This window comes from Crocodylus porosus, unplaced genomic scaffold (assembly GCF_001723895.1).
Source record: "Crocodylus porosus isolate Cpor-Errol unplaced genomic scaffold, CroPor_comp1, whole genome shotgun sequence".
Taxonomy (NCBI): domain Eukaryota; kingdom Metazoa; phylum Chordata; order Crocodylia; family Crocodylidae; genus Crocodylus; species Crocodylus porosus.
This window is the reverse complement of record NW_017728920.1, coordinates 4,505,721-4,521,538: the sequence shown is the minus strand read 5'-3', so window position 1 is coordinate 4,521,538 and position 15,818 is coordinate 4,505,721.

Sequence of the window (15,818 nt, the reverse complement as noted above, 5' to 3'; positions counted from 1 at the left end):
GGGAGCAGGCAGGGGATGCGGTCTGGTGGGGGTCCCCCCTCAGTCCCCTCCCCCCTCCTCCAGCCCTCCACCCCCTATTTACCAGCATGGAGTCTGTGTCCAGATCCCTGCTGCAGCAAGCTGGGACTGCCAAAATCACTGAAGCTCTCTGAATCTTTTCCAAATTGATTTGGAGAGCTTCGAATCGCTCTGGACCTTGTAATTGGCCTTGTTATTCAATTCGGATTCGGAGATTTGGCCACCGAATTTCTTACAAATTGAATCAACACCTGAAGCTTCGCACATCCTGACATTGCCAGTAGCTTTGATAGCACCAGATTTGTTAGTGGAAGGTTTAAGAGAATGCCAGGGCAAAGTGAACTACTTTGCCTTGGGATGGGATGGGATGTGGTACAGTTATTCAATAAAGTTCTGTAACCTAAAGCACTTTCATCTGATATCACATCCATCCAGGGTTAACTTGGAGTGGGATCCACCATTTTTAAAGTGCTTTATGTCCTGTGAGCGTCTTTTCTGTTACTGTTGTAAAATGCTTTGTGTGCACTTAATGTGCGATAAGTGTAATGTGTCTATACCTAGCCTCTGTGATTGGTTTGATCTATGATCTGATAAATTGTAGGTCATTTCTTTTTATACACTCCATTTCCCATTGAAGGAAAATATTCTTGAGGAGATTATGATTGGTGTACAGTGTCTTAGTTACAAAAAAGGAAGGGATATTCACCTGCTAAAGTTTGTGTCCTCTCTGTTTGGTGCCTTTTTCAATTGACTTTTTCTGCAAGGAATGCACATCTTTTAAAATTTAGTTCAGAAACTGCAACCCCTGCTTCTACATTTCTAAGATATGTGGTCAGACAGTTCCTTCAAAGCATCCATGCTGCTGCTTTCATAGCAGTAGAACATTTCAATAGCAGTGTACTGGAGCTTGGCTTTTAAACTGCACCTTTCAAGAATTCTTTCCTTAACTATTGATTACATAATACTGTGGCTTATGGACACATTCACATTCTGATAAGTTTGATTACTTAACAGTGTAAAAAAAGTCATTGGCACTAATTGTGCTACTCATTCATCAAAAAGTTAAAAAAATCAATTCACCTGATGTAGGAGTCAGTGATTATAATAACCAATGTTATTTAAAGATACTGATTTAAGGGAAAGTGAGCTATCTAGGGTGTGAAAAGTAACTTAGGTAAAATAATTAAATCTTTTAATGGAAAAAATAGGCAAATTCAGAACATTTATTTCTGAAATAAATGGATGCCCACTAATATCAGTAATTAACATATTGGTATGCAATATAGTTAAAGCATTTGGCATTAAAACTGTCAGGTTGCTATCACCAAATTCATAGTTTCATAGTTGGTAGGGTCCAAAGGGACCTGAGCAGATCATCAAGTCCAACCACCTGCCGTGGCAGGAAAAAGTACTGGGGTCAAACAACCCCAGCAAGGTGTTCGTCTAGCCTCCTCTTAAAGACCCCCAGGTTGGAGCCAGCACCACTTTGCTTGGAAGTTGGTTCATAGTCGTCCTGACCATGAAGTAGCGCCTCCTGATGTCTAGTCTGAATCTACCCTCTGCCAGCGTGTGACCGTTGTTTCTTGTCACTCCCGGTAGTGCTCTGCGGAACAGGGACTCTCCCATTGCCTGCTGGTCCCCTCTGACTAGTTTGTAACAGGCCACTAGTTTGAGGCTATGCTTTTCTACTAAGTCTTGTATCTAATCAGACTAATTTAATTGGGCATTATCAACTTGGCTAGGCTCTATGCTTGATTTACTGAAAGTAAATGCTATATGGAATGCCTTCAGGATTCCTGAATTGACCAAATTCTGCTCTATTTACAGTCCGATAATCCCACTAACTACAGTGGCTATCAGGGTGTAAAGCAGAACTTTGCCTGCGTATTAAAAGTCATTACGGCATTGCCAAAACTTTAAACCAGAAAATTGCTACCATCTTGTCATGCGTTGTAAGATGTAGTGATGGATGAATACTGTCTTAGTCTCATGATTACTTATTTGAACTTTCAAATAAGCTTACTTTGTGAACATCTTTATGTTTAATGTAAAAAAAAATAGCGCATTTGGGGAGGCTAGGGGGAAGTTAGATCACATTAAAAATGACCACACAATCTAACTTAGTTCACCCAGGTGTAAACCTTACATTTAGATCCCTTGTTAGGTTGATCTAAGTGTGAACTGTACAGAAGTTCCAGGAAGGTTGGTCTAAAAATGTCTGACCTGATCTAAGTTAACCCTACCTTTTTGAGGTAGTCTAATTTGGATTGCATTGGCCATTTTTAGACTGATCTAATTGCCCCAAACATCTGTACCGTTCCCAGTGCAGCCCTGACTCTGCTGGCCCCCCTGATCCCTCTGCTAGCCCCACCATCCTGACTTACGTTAGATCAGATAACTATTTTTAATTCAATTTAATTTCCTCCAACCCCCACCCCCCAGATGTCTGCATGCAGCCTAAGACTGAATATGTGGATAGGCAAGGGGTGGGCAAAATACAGCCTGTGGGCTGGATATGGCCTGCCAAGCACTTTCCTCCAGCCTGCAGAGCCCCTTCAAAACCCACGTAATGGCAGCTGCCTCTCTAAAAGCCTCTGGCTGCAGGACCTCAGGCTGTTTCCTTGGGTTCTGGTTGTGAGGCAACCAACCCTGACCAAAGCCTGACCCAGCTGCCTTGCCCCGCCCTGGCTCAGGCCAGGTTTGCAGCTTGAGTGGGTGGGGGGTGGGGCTGGGCCAGAACCTGTAGCGCGGGTGAGGGGAAAGTGCCTGGGCCGGGTTCTGCTTTGCTGCATGGGACTAGAAAGGGCCCTGCCTTGCAGGTAAGCCCAGGAAAGCTGTTCCTGGGCAGGCTATCCCCATGTTGTGCCACTTGGGCCATGCAAGGTTGTGCTGAGTTGGCACTGGGAAGTGGAAACAGCAGCTGGGCCACAGCTCCGGCCCAGTCAGCACCATGGAAGAGAGGTGGCGGCGGAGCTATATGCCGCTTGGGACAGGATAAACCCAGCTGGAGAGGCAGGGGCTCAGCTGCATTTTCCCCCTACCTGTGCTGGTCAGTCCTGAGTGGCACACTGCTCCACCCCGCATCTGTTGGCCTATGCAGAGCCAGCCGGTCTCGCCCCGTCCCCAGCAGCACGTGGGAAGCCGGCTTCAGCCCCATGCTGCTCTGGATGGGACAGACTTGGCTGGGTCTGCACCAGCCAGGAAAGGCGGCATGCAGCTGAAATCAGCTCCTCACATGCTGCTGGGGATGGGAGGAGTCTGGCCGGGTCTACACCGGCCAGCAGAAGTGGCAGCGGAGCCGTGCGCTGCTTAGGACAGGACGAGCCTGGCCAGAGTTGCAGGGTTTCAGCTGCACCTTCCCCCTGCCTGCGCCGGTCAGTCCCAAGCAGCACACGGCTCTGCCACCACTTCTGTTGGCCGGTACAGACCTGTCTAGGCCCGTCCCATCTGGAGCAGCATGAGGCTGGAACCAGCTTCCCACGTGCTGCTGGGGATGGGAGGAGTCCGGCTGGGTCAGCACCGGCCAGCAGAAGCAGCGGTGAAGCCGCGTGCTGCTCGGGACTGACTGGCACAGATAGGGGGAAAGTGCAGCTGAGCCCCTGCTGCTCCGGCCGGGCTCATCCAATCCTGAGCGGCACGCGGCTCTGCCGCCACTTCTGGCTGGTGCAGACCCGGCCAGGCTCCTCCCATCCCCAGCAGCATGTGAGGAGCCGACTTCAGCTACATGTTGCCTTTCCTGGCTGGTTCAGATCTGGCCAGGTCTGTCCCATCTGGAGTAGCATGTGGCGGAAGCCAGCCTATCAGGTGCTGCTGGGAATGAGGTGAGCCCGACTGGGTTGGCACTGGCCAGCAGAAGCAGTGGCAGAGCCTCCTCCTTTTGGGATCAGCTGGCACAGGTGGGGGGGAAGTTCTGGGGGCGGTCTGGTGCTCCTGAAACCCCACTGCTGGGGCAGGATATTAGACGGGTCTCAACCCCTTGCTACCTGGTAAGTTGTGCAAGGGGAGGGACTTCCGGTGGCAAAGGTCAGGGGTTAGGGGGCAGGGCTTCTGGTGGCAAAGGTCAGGGGGTGGGATGTCCAATCCCAAGCTGGCGACCAGGGGGTGGGGCAACTGGAAGGGATGGAGCTACCCATGTGGCCCTCAACAGTGCGCCAAAAGTCATCAAGTGGCCCTCTGCCTGAAATAATTGCCTGCTCCTGGGATAGGTGAATTGGCTGCACCTGCACCTGGTTAGCTAGCTAGAAGAGGCAGGGCCCTGGGCCCATATAAACTCAAAGGCTGGGATTAGGCAGTTCTGTTCCCTGCCAGCAGCTGAAGAGGAAGGAAGGGCCTAGAGACACTGCAGCCGTCAGATACGCTGCCCTTAGAGTGATGGGACACCAGGAGCCCACATGGTAGCCTTGCCTACTAGGCACCTAGCCTCAGAGTGGAAGTCTTACTCTCTTAAAGGGGCAGAGCATGCCTTGAATTTTGTGTTACATTACAGCCCAGGGGCTCGTGGTTGTTGGCTGTTGTTTGTTCTCTGATAAGACTGGTGGTTTGGCAGAGGCTATTGGGGAAGGAGGAGGCATCACTGGAGGCCCACTACAGTGTGGGAACCCCAGTGCCACTGTGGGTGCAATATTCGGGGTGCACTGACCCCAGTGGCAGTGAGGCGTAGAGACAGACAGGGCTGTGGAGAGCCCAGGGAGGACAAGGGGGCCAAATTACAGCAAGGCCTAGACAAGACAATGTCAGTATCATCTGCGATGCTTGGGGCATGGTAAAGGGGCGGTTGGAGCCATGCATATAGCCCATAAGGCTGAGAGACTCAGGAACCATCCCCCATGAAGCAGGACACCAAAGGGTCAAGGAACCGCAGGGTTCAGTAGGATCTAGCCAGACTGTGTCCAAGTGTAAAGATCAAGGGCAGCCTCCCTATATCAATCATACCAGCAAGACGCAGCGGGCAAGATAGAGGATGCTGTAGGGCAAGATTGGCATAGTTAAGGAGTCTAGGGGTAACATGGCCATCCCTAGAGACCCCACCCTGCTACACAGACAATGGCTAGTTCAATTTCTGTTTTGTTTTACATAGGGCCCCTCTACATGTACAGGTAAAGGTACATTGCTGCATGTGCATGGCATGATTATGTGGATCAAGCATTAGATTCCATTGCACCTTATTGCTGGGGGAGTCCAATCCTAGTCCCCTATACTGGCAAGAAGCAAGCTCCCCGAGCTGGGAGTCTGGGCCAGCTGACAGGTCTCTTAGGTGCTGTGGTGCACCATGTGCTCACTAGGCTCTCAGCTGTGGAGACACCCAAGGGATCCTTGTGGCAGGGAGACTGCAGTTGCTGTGATCTCCCAGGCTTAGGGGGGCTTTATGCACCTTCACTGCTTGGAGACTGCAGTTGCTGTAGCCTCTGAGTCACATGAGGTGCCCCATGGCTGGGAGCCTTGAGAGTTGGGAGGTCCCAGGCTGGGAGGGTATACATGCCCCCTTGCTGGGAGCTTCAGTCAGCTGATTTGGCTCTCAGCCAGAGGGGCTTTGGCCACACATTCAATTAACGACATGATAGGAAGCAGCTGCACAGTTACTACACACATTTTGTGGAATAATTTTGCAGCTGCTGCTTTTTATCATGCCATTAATTGATTGAATGTGTGGCCAGGTGAGTGCTCAAGGAGCAATTAACTGTTTAATCACCTTATGTAATGTATAGATGGGGCTAAAGACATACATGCATATCCACCTCCTTTCAAATTTTCCAGTATGGAATCATGGAACAAACTACAAATAGTATAGCATCAGAAAATGTGTGGAACCATGTAGAAGTAGTCTACTTGAACTAATAGCAGAAGCAAGAAGTAAGTCTCTGTGGGCTAGCACTGGAAGGGGATGAGGCACACTAGAAAATAGTGAGAATGAAGCATTTTGACTTTCATTCCAAATCCAGGGTAGACATGTGCTCTAATGGGCAGGGGCTCTTTAGCCTTCTTCCACTGTGATGAGCAAGTACTGTAGTTGTATAACTATGCCCTCAGGATGAGAGCTAGATTAACCCATGCCATTCCAGGAAAGCCCAGTCCTGTATGGTTGGACTTCTTTCTCAAAACTAGCTATAAAAGAATTGAGCAGATTGCTGTCAAGTATCTGTTCAATGTGTCTCTCTCAGACCTTGAATGGCCCATGCTAAAACCCAGACTTTTTTCTGGCTCCTGCCACAATTCTGAATTTTTCTAGCTTCTGCCCAGTTTTCTTCAACCTCTGATACCACTTTTAATTTTTTTACTTCAAGCTTAGTTTATGGCAGGGGCGGGCAATTATTTTGGGTGGAGGGCCACTTACTGAGTTTTGGCAAGCTATCAAGGGCTGCATGACAGGCAGCCAGGGGCAAATAAGTATTAATTTTCTAAATTTTTTAGAGGCCCTGCGGACTGCATTTTGCCCACCCCTAGTTTGGAGTTTGAGTTTGGTTTAGACCTCTGGCAGTTTTTCTCTGTTACTCTGCAGTGGCCACACCATGATCATGACACCTCAAATTTGACACCTTCTGCCTAATCCTCTTTAAGTCTGTTTATATCCTTCTCTTACTTCTACCTTTATGAGTAGCTTTTTATCCCCTTAAGCTAATTAGTACCTGCTTCAAATAGAAGACTTCTCGTTTCATTTCTAGTTTGTTTGCCTAATGAGTCCTAGACCCACCCATTCATACTCCCCAGTCAATCTCTAGTCTTCTCAATGTCTAGTCCCACTTTCTTCCTGCTTCCAGTTTCCTTGCCTGATTGCAAAAGCTGATTATAAGCATTCTTACTTGAAGGCTCAATTCAGAGCCCAGGCAGCAATGGGAATCTCTTCATTGACCTTGGTGGACTCTGAATGGGGCTCTTAAAGTGTCAGATATGTTTGCAAGTCACAAAGGAATGAGTCTGGGTTTTCTCAAAGAGGTATTTTTGGTAACAACTTGTCAATGAAGTCAGGACTTAATAGTTCAGTAGGAGGTACCAAATAAATACCACCACCTTCCACTATATTTTGCACTCTTCTCTCCTCCTCTTCCTCTGTGGAAATAACAACTGTCTTGCAGTCAGTGCCCTTTGAATCAGGACACCGCAAGAAGACCTCTCCAGAGAGCTGTTTCCAGGAACTCTTTTAAAAGCTGGATTCTTGATTTGAAAGGTAAGATTGATGTGGAGTGAAAAGAATGATTTTTATAGTGAAAGTACATTAGCTTATAAATTGAGTTGCAGACACTTATTTATATGGTCATTCCATCAAAAATGTCAGAGTTTGTGAACTACATTTTTTTTTCAAATGTTCTAAATGTTTTCATCATGATTTCAATGGCATAAGAAATCATTATCTTGTCACATGATGCCAGTCACCACTATTGTGCAGTGCTTTTGCATTTTTTTGAGCTATAAAAAACATATCAGAATATTTTAGAGGGAAAGATAAGATATCACATGACTACTCTTCCCTTAGTAAGAGTGCACTTATCTTTTGACATTTTGCTGGATGCTGTTGCTAGTTTAAGATACATTTATGTAAATGTAGATTTCTCAGTTTAGCACTTAAATAGTGAGTTGTATTAGGCAATTTTTAAGTTTGATATAGAAATATAAAAAGCATTTTTCATGTAAAGAGTGTTTACAGGCTGCGTCTGTCTGATGACCTAAGATGTAACAATAGCTTTTTATGAAACTTGTTATATGACCTTTTTTTTGGTAAGGTGACAAATTAATTATTTTTAGTACAAGACCATTGTGAATGTCCTTTAAACAGAGGCCTTGGCTCTGAAAAGAGAGAGGAGCACCAAAAGAGGCTAGGATCCAAAAATCATTACCAGCATAGTACAGCCATCTGTCCAAAAACTACCTGGCACAGTAAAGGCTGTTTGTTCAGTGCCCGAACCAAATGCAAAAGTGAAAATATTTGAGTAGTTCATTTCAGTGAATATTTTTGTAAAAGCAAAAAGCTTCACAGAGATGGTGCATGTGTATTATTGTATTGTGTGTTACACGATCATGTGACACTTCCCATCTTTTTCTTTGAGACAAATGTTACATAAATATTTTAAATGTTACCACTAAAAACTTCCAAGGCCCATAACTGATGTTCTTTTGTGCCTGAGAGAAACTTCATGAACACAGAGCAGTTAAAGCATGTCTCAGACACATTACTTGATTTTGTTCTCACTTATGCTGGTTTATCTCGACATAGTTTAACTGTTGTCAGTAAAATTGTGCTGGTATAAGTGTCCATGTCTACACATGATGCTGACTGTGCAGTTGTTACCATGCAGTCATTTAGTACCTGTATAAATAACGTTTTTGTGATGCTGACTGTACAGTAGCCAAAGACTACTGTGCAGTAGCGCTGTGTCAGGGTTTCATTTTTTAATCAAGGAGATTAATGTTAAATATTGTAATGTTATCATTATTATATGAGCCCTTTATGGTTACAAAGTTAAGTATTCAGAAGTTAAGAAGTGTCCAAATAAAAGTTTTCCATGCAACTATTTCTGTGCCTTTGTGCATGTACATTATATATATTCCAATATAACATATAATATAGTCTTTAAGTTCCACTTCTGGGTCCACCAGGGAGCTGGTCAGGGGGGTTCCCCCCATGTCCACCCTCCCCCCCGGCTTAGCGACTGGTTCCTCCTGGGTTGGGGGGGCACCCGGGGTCCCCCTGCAGCTGATCGCTGAGCTGCGAGGGTGCGGGGGGGGGGCCCCCCCATGTGCTCCTCAGCAGACTCAGAAGTGGACCGGATGTATGGCCCACTTTGGGTTTTCTGGTGATCACTTTTGGGAGGGGGGGCCCACACTTGTGTGAGACATTCCATCTGCCCTAGCATTGCAGCATTCACGAGCCACACCCTGGTACCTTGAGGTATGTAGAAAAAATATGTAAAGCTGTGTCTATGGCAGAATCGCTGATTCTCTGAATCTGCATTGAATCTTCAGATTTGGATTTGGCTGAATGAAATTGGGGACAGTGATCTGAATCAACTAATCAAATCACTGCCCCCAATTTGGGCTGGATCTGAATTGAATATGGGCCATTTCACACACCCCTAGCTGGAATTACAGTGTGTCAGAGCAGGCTCCTTGCATATATATAGAAGTCCATAGAGGCTAAATGGTTCAGAGGGCAGAACAAGCTGCTTTACCATATGCTATAAATATGCAGAAAGAAATAGAAAGAAAAGGGATGTGGGAAGGGATGCTGCTGAGAGTCATAATAAGGGTGTTAATTAGGTTAATTGAGATGAATTTCCCTTCCAGCTCTCAGAGTGGGGCATTAACTGGCTTTTTAAAAAGGAAATAGGTATGGACAGAGTGAGGAGAGTGGCATTCACTCTGTCTACAGCTGGAGCTTGGGGAACCCCAGCAGTGGGAGGTTCACCTTCAGGAACACCAGCTGCTCCACCAAACTAGAATCCAAGCAGGTGCAGTGGGGTATCACTACGTCACCAGCAGTGCTGAACACCCTCTCACTTGGAACACTGGTTGATGGACAGGACAGGTTTTTGGGCAAGTGTGGCCAGATCCAGCCACATGTGGTTGCAGCTTGCCCAGTAGGCCAGTAGGTTGCACAGCAGTGGCTCCATGTCCTTGCTGAGATAAGCAGCCACCAAGGCCTAAACGCTATGTGCCTGATGGTGGGGTCTGGTGCCTCTGGACCCCACCATGGCAACCATGCCCTTGGCCCACATTGGCAGCACCTGTGGTGGAGGAGAAGATTGGCTGTTGGATGACGTGCTGGCATGGGACAGCAGATCAAGCCATTTCCTGATGCTCTCCCCTTCTGTTGTCTCACCGGTGCCTGGATGTCTGGTGACAGTGGCTTGCCTGAGCCAGGAACATTGATCCCCTGGAAGCTCTCCATTTAGCTTTAAATTTCCCTCACTATGGGGATCACCTGGCTAAGGAGGGCATCGCCAGCACTGAGGCTCTTGGTGGCCTTGGAAGGGCTTGAGGACCACCAAGATCTGGGAGATGGTATCCCACTCAGCTCTGTTCAGGGGGCTTTGGAGCAAGGGGGGGACTTCCCTTTGGGTACGCTCCTACTGATGCCAGTTTGAGGAGGAGCAAGGGCAAGGGGATGATGCCTGTGGAGAACCATCAGCATCCCCGTGGTGCTCATGTGTTTTTGTTCCCTTGCCCCAGCTGGTTTTGGCTCAGTAGTGCAGGCAGGTAGTGTACATGGGATTATCTGCTAGGTCAAAATGATCCCAGACCATACTACCCATTCGCTTCTGGGGTGCAGGTGCATGTGTGGATTCTGCTGAACTTTCCCCCTCCTCAGCAGGCAGAGGCACAGCAACAGGAGGAGTGGACTCAGCTGAGCTGCTTGCCTCCACCTCTACTTCAACCTCCTCCAAAATGCCTTTTGGGGAAGGAGACCTGGCTCTAGGGCAAACTTGAGGGGTGTGGAGCACAAACTCAGATGATTCCCCCTCCTTCCCCAGAATTTCCCTTGCTAGGGTGCTGAGATGTAGATCCAGCTCCAGCTCTTCCTCTAGCACTGGAAGGCTTAGGATGGAAAATGAAATGGGGGTGGAGTAGGTTCTCATGGTGTAGCTGCAGCTTGTTTTCATCGTCATAGTAGTGATAGGGCAGGTTAGGGCTGGTGCTTATGGAGGGGATGCTGTTTTGGGCACTGGTGCTGCTCCCCTCTCTTTGCTTGTGGAAGCCTCATCCCTTGTAGCTGGAGGAAAGAGGCTGCATCTCAGTTGGGTGGTGGTGGTGGTGGTGGGGAACATACACCTCTCCCTCTACCCCCTCTTCCGCCAGATGTAGGGTCGGAAAGGACCTAAGTAGATCAACAAGTCCGACCCCCTGTCCTGGGCAGGAGAGAATACTGGGCTTATATGACCCCAGCTAGGTAATTGTCAAGCCGCCTCTTAAACCCCAAGGTAGGAGCTAGCATGACTTCCCTTGGAAGTTGGTTTCAGATCCTAGTTGCCCTGACTGTGAAATAATGTCTTCTAATGTCCAGCCTGAACCTATTCTCAAACAACTTCTGCACTGGTCCAGTCCTGAAGGGAGCAAACCAGAAAAGCCAAGGCTGCAACTGAACTCCAACTAGCTTTGAGTATCAAGGACAATAAAAAGTCCTTTTTCAGATATGTGGGGAGCCGGAGGAAAAGCAAGGGCAACATTGAACCCCTGCTAAACCAGTTGCATCAACTGACAACTGATGCCCAGGAAAAAGCCAACCTATTAAATAGGTACTTTGCATCAGTCTTTCATCAGTCACACGGGATGCCCATGCCTGCTATGGGACAGGGAAATCTGGGTGAGGGAGATCCCTTGTCCTCCATCAATGCTGACCTCGTGAAGGAACACCTTGAGAGGCTGGATACCTTCAAGTCAGCTGGCCCTGACAATCTACACCCCAGGGTACTCAAAGAGCTGGCGAGCATCATAGCCCAGTCTCTGGCATGGATCTTTGAGAACTTCTGATGCTCTGCTGTAGTGCCCGAAGACTGGAAGAAGGCCAATGTGGTGCCCATCTTCAGGAAAGGGAGGAAAGTGGATCTGGCTAACTATAGGCCCATCAGACTGACCTCTATCCTGGGGAAGGTCTTGGAAAAGTTTATTAAAGAGGCCATTCTTAATGGACTGGCCAACACCAACATCCTGAGGGATAGCCAGCATGGGTTTGTTACGGGTAGGTCTTGCTTGACCAATCTCGTTTCCTTTTATGACCAGGTGACCTATCACCTGGACAAGGGAGAAGAGATTGATGTCATATATCTTGACTTCAAAAAAAGCCTTTGATCTGGTATCGCATGATCACCTCTTGGCAAAACTGGCTAACTATGGCCTCGGGTCCACCGTGAACCTCTGGCTGGGAAATTAGCTCTTTGGTCGGACCCAGAGGGTGGTAATTGACGGAAGTCACTCAACATGGTGCCCTGTGACCAGTGGGGTCCCCCCCAAGGCTCTGTCCTTGGACCCATATTGTTCAACATCTTCATTAATGATGTGGACATTGGAGTTAGAAGCGGACTGGCCAAGTTTGCCAATGACACCAAACTTTGGGACAAAGCATCCACATCTGAAGACAGGAGAGTGATCCAGGCTGACCTGTACAGGCTTAGCAAATGGGCGGATGAGAACCTGATGGTGTTTAACACTGAAAAATGCAAGGTTCTCCACCTTAGGAAGAAAAACCTGCAGCATCCTTATAGGCTTGGCAATGCTACACTGGCTAGCACTACGGAAGAAAGAGACTTGGGGGTCATCATTGACCACAAGATGAACATGAGCCTTCAATGCAATGTTGCGGCTAGTAAAGCGACCAGAATGCTGGCTTGCATCCATAGATGCTTCTCAAGCAAATCCCAGGATGTCGTTCTCCCCTTGTACTGGGCCTTGGTGAGGCTGCAGCTGGAGTACTGCATCCAGTTTTGGGCCCCACAATTCAGAAAGGATGTGGAGAAGCTTGAGAGAGTCCAGAGAAGAGCCACACGCATGATCAGAGGTCAGAAAAACAGACCTTACGACAACAGGCTGAGAGCTATGGGGCTCTTTAGCCTGGAAAAGCACAGGCTCGGGGGCAATCTAATGGCCACATTAAGTTTATCAGGGGTGACCACTAGTATCTGGGGAAATGTTTGTTCACCAGAGTGCCCCAAGGGATGATGAGGTTGAATGGTTATAAACTACTGCAAGACCATATCAGGCTGGACATAAGGAAGAATTTCTTTACTGTCTGAGCCCCCAAAGTCTGGAATAGCCTGCCATTGGAGGTGGTTCAAGCACCTACGTTGAACACCTTCAAGAGCAAATTGGATGTTTATCTTGCTGGTATCCTATGACCCCAGCTGACTTCCTGCCCTTTTGGCCAGGGGACTGGACTCAATGATCTTCCGAGGTCCCTTCCAGCCCTAATGTCTATGAAACTTATGGCCATTATTCCTTGTTACTCTGGGAGGTGCTCGGGTAAACAAGGTCTCTCCCATTCCCCGCTGGTCCCCCCTGGTATGTTTGTAGATGGCCACCAGGTCCCCTCTCAGCCTTTTCTTGTGAAGGCTGAACAGGTTCAGGTCCTGTAGCCTCTCCTTGTAGGGTCTGCCCTGCTGCCCTCAGTCATGCTGGTGGCCCTCCTCTGGACCCTCTCGATGCTGGCCACATCCCTCCTAAAGTGCAGCACCTAGAACTGGATGCACGACTCCAACTGTGGCATGACCAGTGTTGCGTACTGGGGAGGATCACCCCCTTGGCCCTCCTTCTGATGCATCTATGGATGCATGACAAGGTGCAGTTGGCCTTACTGACTGAGTCCTCACATTGGCGGCCCATGTTCATTCTGGAATTGATAATGACTCCAAGATCTCTTTCTGTCACTGTGCTTTCAAGAAGGGAGTTCCCCAGCCTATAGGTATGCTACTGGATCTTACTGCCCAAGTGCAGTACCCTGCACTTGTCAGTATTGAATCCCATCCTATTCTCATTTGCCCACCCTTGTAACCTGTCCAGGTCCAGCTGTATCCCGTCCCTCACTTCTAGCATGCCCACCTCACCCTAGATCTTGGTGTCATCTGCTCATCTGAACAGGGTGCTTTTCACCCCCTCGTTCAAGTTGCTAATAAAGAGATTAAACAGTGCAGGCCCAAGGACTGAGCCCTGGGGGACCCCACTGCCCACATCCCTCCAGGTCAAAAATGACCCGTCCACCACTACTCTCTGGGTGCAGTCTCTCAGCCAGTTTGCCACCCATCTGACTGTGTAGGTATCAATGCCACATTCACCTAGCTTTTTAATGAGAATGGGGTGGGGTGTCAAAGGCTGCCTTAAAGTCCAGAAAGACTACACCCACTGCAACACCTGTGTCCAGTGATTTTGTGACCTGATCTTAGAAGGCAATCGGGTTGGTCTGACAGGACCTGCCCCTACTGAACCCATGCTGGTTGCCCCTGAGCATTGTCCCCCTGCTGGTCCTTCCCAGATGTGCTCCTGGATAATCTTCTCAAAGAGCTTCCCCAGGATCAAAGTAAGACTAACGGGCCTGTAGTTGCCTGGGTCCTCTCTCTCTTCCCTTTTTTGAAAATGGGGACCACATTGGCCCTCTTTCAGTCATCTAGTACTTGGCAAGAGCACCACGAGTGCTCGTAAAGCCGTGCCAGGGGCCCCTTGATAACCCCTGCCAATTCTTTCAGCACCGTGGGGTGGAGAGCATCTGGACCTGCTGATTTGAAGCCTCTCTGAAGGCTTGCCACTACCTGCCTTTCCACACAGTTCATGTCTTGCTTTTCTACAAATATATACATTTATTCACATTCCTGTATAAATTCAATATTGTGGGTGGGTGCAAAGAAAATATAAATGTATAAAAACAAATATATCTCTCTTCCTATATGTCGTAGAGTATTAAAGTGCCCTACTCCTAAAGAAGGACAGGTGTGGGTGGCTGTGACAACTCTAGAGGTCAGCTGACCAGAAGGGGGCAGGGCCTGGCCTTTATAAACAGCCTACGCTGAGGCCGAGCAGCAGTTCCCTTCTGGCAGCTGGGAAGGAGAGAGCTCTGCCGGGAGTAGGCAGAGTTGGGGAAGCCTGATGACCTGAGCAGCTCCATGGGTGAGGATACCAGGCAGAGGAGCCCTGGCAGGGATGGAAATAATGATGAGCCAGAGAACTTACGGTTTACGTTTTAAGCCAGGAGGCTAGCATTTGAGTTGGGTTTTTGTGTCACAGCTGATTAACTAATGGTTTTGGTTATTGTTACAAGCGGAGGACCGGGTGAGGCTGTAGGGGTTGGAGGAGGCCTCATGGGAGCTCCCCAGTAGAGTGGGGGTTCCTGGCACCACAGAGGGTGCTGCATTTTGGGGGTGTCCCAACCCCGGCCCCAGTGGGGCAGTATCGGGAGGAGCCCAGTGGGAGTGCAGGCGAATGACCCAGTGGGGCGTAGGACCCGGGAAGGGGGTCTGAAAGCCAGGTTAGGCTGAGGCCGCCTGAGCCATATCGAGCAAAGCCCAGTAGGGCATAGGACCCGGGAAAGGGGTCTGAGGCCAGGCACGGCTAAGGCCACTTGAGCCTCAATCGCGGGAATTGCGAGTGGACACATTGAGAGGCCCCAGGAGGGGGCGAGCGCATTGAGAGGCCCAGGAGAGGAGCCCTAGGAGTGGGCATCTAGGGACACGTAGGCCCAGGGAGGGCGAAAACGTAGAGGGAAGCCCAGGAGAGGGCAAGAGCATAGAGACGGGCCTGGTGGGGCCACTAGGCGAAGGCAGGCCAGGAGAGCGTCCGTGAGGGCGTGGGCCTTAGGAACAGACTCAACAACGTCCGGAATATCTGAGAGGCTTGGGGCGTGGTATTAGGGGTGGTAGGAGCCATGCATAGCCCGTAAGGCAGAGTGTACCTAATCAATCTAGGGAAGCAAGGGCCAGAATAAATACTAGCACTGTGTCCAATGGGACAGAAGGCAGCCTCCCTTATGAACTATAGAACCATCAAAGATGTGGCGGGTGAGAACGAGGGTGCGTGACGGACAACTTGGCACGGTAGGGGCACCAGGAGAGATCACGGCCGCTCCTGGGTCCCCGCCCTGTGACACTATACAAGTTCGATAATGTGTGTGCTGCAAGGTATGTATAGAAAACAAATGCATCTCCCTTCCAATGTAAATTCTGTAATTTACGTATGTATGCTGCAAAGCTTTAAATGCATAGAAATAAAATATAAATGTATTTCCCTTCTTGTATAAATTAAATGCTATAGTGTAATCCTATCTATTATAATTATAAAATTGAAAAGAATAAATCAGTGAATATAATAATAGAATAAAAGTATGTGGAAGA